This window comes from Phoca vitulina, unplaced genomic scaffold, assembly GCF_004348235.1.
Source record: "Phoca vitulina isolate PV1807 unplaced genomic scaffold, GSC_HSeal_1.0 scaffold16, whole genome shotgun sequence".
In the NCBI taxonomy this organism is placed as follows: Eukaryota; Metazoa; Chordata; class Mammalia; order Carnivora; family Phocidae; genus Phoca; species Phoca vitulina.
Window position 1 is genome coordinate 12546366 of NW_022589719.1, and position 8209 is coordinate 12554574.

The window sequence follows — 8209 nt, forward strand, 5'->3', positions numbered from 1 at the left end:
TGATTGCTGAGCCTAGGACGTCTAATACTATGTTGAATAGCAGTGGTGATAGTGACATCCTTGCCATGTTCCTGACCTTAGGGGGAAAGCTCTCAGGTTTTCCCCATTGAGAATGATATTCGCTGTAGGTTTTTCATAGATGGCTTTTATGATATTGAGGTATGTATCCTCTATCCCTATACTGTGAAGAGTTTTAATCAAGAAAGGATGCTGCCCTTTGTCAAATGCTTTTTCTGCATCTATTGAGAGGATCATATGGTTCTTGTCCTTTCTTTTATTGATGTATTGTATCACAGTGATTGATTTGTGGATGTTGAACCAACCTTGCAGCCCAGGAATAAATCCCACTTGGTCGTGGTGAATAATCCTTTTAATGTAGTGTTAGATCCCATTGGCTAGTATTTTGGTGAGAAATTTTGCATCTGTGTTCATCAGGGATATTGGTCTGTAGTTCTTTTTGGTGGGGTCCTTCTCTGGTTTTGGGATCAAGGTAATGTTAGCCTCATAAAAAGAGTTTGGAAGTTTTCGTTCCATTTGTATTTTTTGGAAGAGTTTCAGAAGAATAGGTATTAATTCTTCTTAAATGTTTGGTAGAATTCCCCTGGGAAGCCATCTGGCCCTGGGCTCTTGTTTGTTGGGAGATTTGATTACTGCTTCAATTTCTTTGCTGGTTATGGGCCTGTTCATGTTTTCTATTTCTTCCTGGTTCAGTTTTGGTAGTTTATACATCTCTAGGAATGCATCCATTTCTTCCAGATTATCTAATTTGCTGGCATGTAGTTGCTCATAAAATGTTCTTATAATTGTTTGTATTTCTTTGGTATTGGTTGTGATCTCTCCTCTTTCATTCATGATTTTATTTATTTGGGTCCTTTCTCTTTTCTTTTTGATAAGTCTGGCCAGGGGTTTATCAATCTTATTAATTCTTTCAAAGAACTAGCTCCTAATTTCGTTGATCTGTTCTACTGTTCCTTTGGTTTCTATTTCATTGATTTCTGCTCTGATCTTTATTATTTCTCTTCTCCTGCTGGGTTTAGGCTTTATTTGCTGTTCTTTCTCCAGCTCCTTTAGGTGTAGGGTTAGGTTGTGTATTTGAGACCTTTCTTGTTTCTTGAGAAAGGCTTGTATTGCTATATACTTTCCTCTTAGGACTGCCTTTGCTGCATCCCAAAGATTTTGAACAGTTGTGTTTTCATTTTCATTTGTTTCCATGAATTTTTAAATTCATCTTTAATTTCCTGGTTGACCCATTCATTCTTTAGTAGGATGCTCTTTAGCCTCCATATATCTGAGTTCTTTCCAACTTTCCTCTTGTGATTGAGTTCCAGTTTCAAAGCATTGTGGCCCGAAAATATGCAGGGAATGATCCCAATCTTTTGGTACCAGTTGAGACCTGATTTGTGACCCAGGATGTGATCTATTCTGGAGAATGTTCCATGTGCACTAGAGAAGAATGTGTATTCTGTTGCTTTGGGATAGAATGTTCTGAATATATCTGTGAAGTCCATTTGGTCCAGTGTGTCATTTAAAGCCTTTATTTCCTTGTTGATCTTTTGCTTGGATGATCTGTCCATTTTAGTGAGGGGGTTGTTAAAGTCCCCTACTATTATTGTATTATTGTCAATGCATTTCTTTGATTTTGTTATTAATTGGCTTATATAATTGGCTGCTCCCATGTTAGGGGCATAGATATTTACAATTGTTAGATCTTGTTGGATAGATCCTTTAATTATAATATAGTGTCCTTCCTCATCTCTTATTACAGTCTTTGGTTTAAAATCTAATTTGTCTGATATAAGGATTGACACCCTAGCTTTCTTTTGATGTCCATTAGCATGGTAATGGTTTTCCAGCCCCTCACTTTCAATCTGGGGGTGTCTTTGGGTCTAAAATGAGTCTCTTGCAGACAGCATATCGATGGGTCTTGCTTTTTTATCTGATACCCTGTATCTTTTGATTGGGGCATTTAGCCAATTTACATTCAGCATAACTACTGAAAGATATAAATTTAGGGCCATTGTATTGCCTATAAGGTGACTGTTACTGTATATTGTCTCTGTTCCTTTCTGATCTAGTTACTTTTGGGCTCTCCCTTTGCTTAAAGGACCCATTTCAATATTTCTTGCAGGGGTGGCTTGGTGATCACAAATTCTTTTAGTTTCTGTTTGTCCTGGAAGTTGTTTTTATCACTCCTTCTATTTTCAATGACAGCCTAGCTGGTTAAAGTATTCTTGGCTGCATATTTTTCTCATTTAGTCCCTGGAATGTATCATGCCAGTCCTTTCTGGCCTGCTAGGTCTCTGTGGATAGGTCTCCTGCCGATCTAATGTTTCTACCATTGTAGGTTACAGACCTCTTGTCCCGAGCTACTTTCAGGATTTTCTCTTTGTGTCTGAGACTTGTAAGTTTTACTATTAGATGTCGGGGTGTTGGCCCTTTTTTATGGATTTTGAGGGGAGCTCTTTGTGCCTCCTGGATTTTGATGCCTGTTTCCTTCCCTAAATTAGGGAAGTTCTCCACTATAATTTGCTCCAATATACCTTCTGCCCCCCCTTCTTCTTCATCTGGGATCCCAATTATTCTAATATTGTTCCGTTTTATGGTATCACTTATCTCTTGAATTCTCCCCTCGTGATCCAGTAGTTGTTTGTCTCTCTTTTTCTCAGCTTCTTTATGTCCATCATCTGGTCTTCTACATCACTAATTCTCTCTTCTGCCTCATTTATCCTAGCAGTTAGAGCCTCCATTTTTGATTGCATCTCATTAATAGGCTTTTTGATTTTGACTTGGTTAGATTTTAGTTCTTTTATTTCTCCAGAAAGTGATTCTCTAGTTCCTTCTATGCTTTTTTCAAGCCCAGCTAGTATCTTTATAATTGTTATTCTGAACTCTAATTCCAACATCTTACTAATGTCCATATTGATTAGGTCCCTGGCAGTCAGTACTGCCTCTTGTTCTCTTTTTTGAGGTGAGTTTTTCCATTTTGTCATTCTGTCCAGAGAGCAATAGATGAATAAGACAACAAAAGGCAACAACGACCCCAGAGAAATAAACACTAAACCAACTTAGAAGAGACCGGAAACTAAAAAAAAAAAAAAGAAGAAGAGACCGGAAACTTTGGCGGGGGAGGGGAGAATATGATCAGGTGGGTGAATAGAACAGAGCCATACACTAGATTTTGGGTGTATTTTGGTCTGTTAGAAGAAATTGCATCCCAAAATTTTAAAGAAAGAATAACATATATATACAAAAATAAGCTTAAATACAATGAAGGGATAGAATATGACTGTAAAAATGAAAATTAAAAAAGATTTTCAAAAAGGAATTGATAAGAAGTTGGTTGAAAAAGGAAAGAAGAAAAATTTTTAGAAAAAGAAAAAAATAAAGAAAATTTTAAAAATTAACTTTGAAAGACTAAAGCATCATGGGGAAAAAGCCATGGATTCTATGTGCAGTATTCCCCTAGCGCTGGAGTTCTGCTGTTCTCATTGATCGGTAAACTTGGTCTTGGCTGGCTGTTCTCGCTGATCTTCTGGGGGAGGGGCCCGTTGCCATGGTTCCCAAATGTCTTTGCCGGAGGCGGAATTGCCCCGCCCTTGCCCGGTCCGGGCTAAGTGATCTGCTCCGGTTTGCTCTTGGGAGCTTTTGTTCCCTGCAAGCTTTCCGTACAGCTTTGGAGGCGGAGAGTGAAAATGGCAGCCTCCCTATCTCCGCCCCAGAGGAGCCGAGAACTCAGGGCCCCACTGCTCAGTGCGCCCCAAGAGAAAAGCCTTCAGTCACTCCCGTCTCCCCGGTCTCTGGCCGCACTCTGTGCTCACCCAGCCTGTGACCGCGCGTTTCTATCTCTGGCACCCGACCCCGGGTGGAGTCTCCAAACCCAGCAGATCCCTGCGGTGTGCTCCCGCGCTGCTCCTCCTGGGGGAGGAAGGTGAGTCTCCCCGGGATCTGCCGCTTTTTGGGTCCCTGCTGGAGGAGCAGGGGCCCGACTGTGCTGTGGATCACAGTTTATGGCAACCCCGAGCTGAGAGCCCGTGCCTCGGCTCCGTCTCTGCAGCCGGCTTCCCCGCTCCGATACCTGGGGACTCTGCCGCACTCAGGCACCCCCGGTCTTTCTGTGACCCCGAGGGTCCTGAGACCACCCTGTCCCGCGAGGGTTCCACCCCCGCTTAGCCACTGGAGCGACGTCCCTCAGTGGAGCTGACTTCTAAAAGTTCCGATTTTGTGCTCTGTGGCTCTATCACTTGCCAGAAGCGGCCGACGGAGGCCCCCTCCCCCGCCGTCTATCCTCCCGAATATCTCCTCGGAATCACGCCACACGTCCTACCTTCCAGAAAGTGGTTGCTTTTCTGCTCAGAGTTGCTGCTATTCTTTTCTTTGATCTCCGGTTGAGTTCGCAGGTGTTCAGAATGGTTTGATAACTATCTAGCTGAATTCCTGGGACCAGACGAAATTTAGGTCTCCTACTCCTCTGCCATCTTAGACACTCTCCTATTGAACATTTTTTAGAATTTATTTAGTTCATTCTTTTCATTAATTCCTAACAACATTTTAGAGCTGAAAATAATTCCAATACTCAAATTGTGCAAGGTTGGCCCTTCCTAACAAATTCCAAGGCCAGTTTTACTTATGAACAAAACTGGAAGAATCTGAAGTTAAAATTAGCAAATTGAAAACATTGCTGAGCTTAAAAGAAAATATAAAATACAGGATAGTTAGATATGTGCATAAGGATGGATTAACATTTGGAAATCTATTAAATATATTGTCATAAGAACAAAAAAGAAAATCATTATCATTTGATATTTGTTAAAAAGTATTTGATAAAATTCCACACCCATTTAGGATTTAGGAACAGGGAAGTCTCAGAGGGTGTGTGGGCCAGGGATGGCCCCAAAGAGTAGGAGGCGTGGGGGGGGGGTGGGCCTAAGTGTCACCGCTAAGCACTCTCAGCCAGAATCCAGAGTAGGACTCTTCAAGGATAGGTGCAGGTGCAATGGCGTCCAAAGAGGAGCAAGCAGTAAAAAAAATCTCAACATGGAAAATGCCAGCCAGGAAAACAGAAAAAAGGATGAATAGGAGCAAGTTGCTAATAAAGGAGAGTCCTTGGTCCTCCCTTTGGAAGCTGGTGAATATTGTGTGCCTAGAGTAAATCATAGGTGGATGCGTGTTAGGCAGCCCATCCCGCAGTGTAGGTGGGACATGATTCAGAGACTTGGAGAGCTGCAGGCAAGGATGAGAGAAGAGAATATGGAAAGGATTGGGGAGGTGGTGAGACAGCGGATGGAAAAGCTGAGGGAAAAGTAATTCAGTCACAGTCTGCATGCAATTAGCACTGACCTTCCTTACCATGACCATCATGTTGTGTTTTGCCTTATGACTTGAATCCTGATATTTTCCCTCAAGTTAATAGGAAGACTCATCTGCTTCCTAAACTTGCATGTTCTCCATGTACCTTTGTTGTAAACCTTTCGGTGGTAGATGTCTCTTGTGGGTTTCCGATGGCCAGCTTCTAATTGAATGTTGTATTTTGACCCAATCTGTAAGATTCTGTCAGCAGGGGAGTTTTACCCTATTGTATGGCAAGATGCTCATTATATATTGTGAAGTTCATAAAGCAGTTTAAAAAGGTGAAAAAAAAAAGGGTGCCTGGGTGGCTCAGTTGGTTAAGTGTCTGCCTTCAGCTCAGGTCATGATCCCAGGGTCCTGGAATCGAGCCCCACATTGGGCTCCCTGCTCAGCAGGGAGTCTGCTTGTCCCTCTGCCTGCCGCTCTCCCTGCTTGTGCTCTCTCTCTCTTCCTCTCTGACAAATAAATAAATAAAATCTTTTTTTTTAAGATTTTCAGTTTTTTAAAAAATGAAAAAAAGAGAGAGAGAGAGAGAAAAAAAGGGAATCTTTAAAAACTAGGAACAGAAGGAAACTTCCCTGCTTGATAAAGACTATTTCCCAGAAATCTACAGCAGGTCAGTTTAAATTACAGTAATGGTCACTTTCACATCTGCTTAATGCTGCACTGGAGGTCCCAGTTAATGCCAAACAAAGTATAAATGTTGAAAAGTGAGACAGATCTGTCAATATTTTCAAACAATATGATTTTCTACCTCGAAGATACAGGTAAGTCAATTGATAAACTATTAGAAATAACAATAAAATCCAGTAAGGTGGTCAAATAGAAGATCAACTTACAGAAATTAAGAGTTCCCTATACTCCATCAGTAATGGATTAGAAAAATGTTATAAATGATAAAATATACTCATGACAGCAATAAAAACCATAAGACATCCCCAAACAGCTCCTTTTCTGGCCATCTATGAACTCCCAATTACCTAAGACTGTGGTCAGTCTTATTTGATCTACCAGTAATATTTGACAAAGCATATCACTCCTTTCTTTTGGAAACATTTTCATCACTTTACCTCCAAGATACATATATACTCATATCTTGGTTTTGCCAATACCTCATTGGCCAAAATTACGTATATACACACACGTATATATGTGTGTCTCTCTATATAATATATATTATATATTATTCATATATATATAACATATCAGCCAACATCATTCATAAGACCGATGCTATTAACACATATATTGTAATATTTTATTACTATATTTATTTAATATATCTAATGTATATCAATATACTTAATATATTAATATGCTTAATATAATTATAATATATAATATATATTAATATTTAATATATTTATTACTATTACTATGAATTTCACCACTTGCAGTGTTTCCATGAATCCCCCAGGTGGCAGACAAATACAATTTCCACTTGATTAAACTAACATGGTAAGAATGTTACTTTCTTATTGATTATCAATTAGAAATACTAATCAGAATTCTAGAATACAGGCCAAGTATACTTACCATATGATTATGGAACGAATTTCTTAGAGTTTACATTAGAAGTTCGTTAGGAACATAAATGGCATTTGTTAAATTGCTGAGCAATCATTGTAATTAGGCACTTTGGTAAATATATATCCACCTGATCCACCATCCTAAACATTTAGAAGTGTATCTGCTGGGTAGGAAAGTTAATATTGGTCCTTAAGGACCTGAAAAAAATCAATTAAGCATCACTGATAATAAAGCAAAAGCTCTGTTAGCCAACTAACTGGGTTTTTAAATCTCTAAATTCTTTAGAGATTTCTACCATTATTATTAATTTTAAACTCTTGTCAGTCAAAATTGTCCTAAAAGGCTGGGTGCCTGTTATACTTGATATAATTTACCCACTTGCTATAAACACATTAAGTGTACCCCACCTCCTCACACTCACAGCTGTTTTTCTAATGTTTGAGTCTGCTTTTGATGTTTTGATGTATTTTATAAGAAAGGAGCATGACCACAGATAGGCAGAGGGGTGGGCAAATAGTTTGAAGGCTTGTGTGAGAAGGACACAAATATAATGGGGACTTTATTTTTTAAAGTATCAATAACACTACCAAGTAATGAATTCTCTATGTACATGATGAAAAAGACTGGAAAGACTATTGACTCATCTTGAATTGTTAATTAAACACATCTCTTACATATTTCCTAATTTAATCTGACTCTACTGCTGGCTTTTAAAATGATTTGAAAAGCAAAAAAAAAAAAAAAGAGAGAGCGAGATAATCAGTTAAAAACCATCTGGGCATTGTTAAAATTATATTCATTGTTCTAAATATTGAAAAAACGTTCTTAAATTAGTCAAGAACTAGAACAACAATATTGGCAAAAACCGAGAGGAGAAAAAAAAGCCAATTATAATCTCACCACTTCGAAAAACAGTTTTTATTTCACATAGTCCCTTTTTGTATTCAGTCATATGTACACATTTTTCCCATTGTAGAAAACATTTGATATATACAATTTTGATTTCTGTGAAGAGCTGTTTTTTTGTTTTTAAAAATGTGGGGCCAGAGGGTACCTGGCTGGCTTAGTTGGTGGAGCATGAGACTCTTGGTCTTGGGGTTTGGGTTCCAGCCCCACGCTGGGTATAGAGAATACTTAAAAATAAAATCTTTAAGAAAAAAATCGGGGGCTGATGCTAACTAGTATGGCATAGACTTTATACTGACTCTAATTGCCTTTTTTTTTTCTTAAGATTTTATTTATTCATTTGACACAGAGAGAGAGCACAAGCAGGGGGCGCGGCGGGCAGAGGGAGAGGGAGAAGTAGGCTCCCTGCCAAGCAGGGAGCCCGGCG

The 8209-nt window shown here is 39.2% G+C and overlaps 1 pseudogene; it reads left to right on the top strand.

Moving 5' to 3' along the window:
* The first annotated feature begins 4993 nt into the window (after nt 1-4993).
* LOC116638614 lies at nt 4994-5382 on the top strand (annotated as a pseudogene).
* The last annotated feature ends 2827 nt before the right edge of the window (nt 5383-8209 follow it).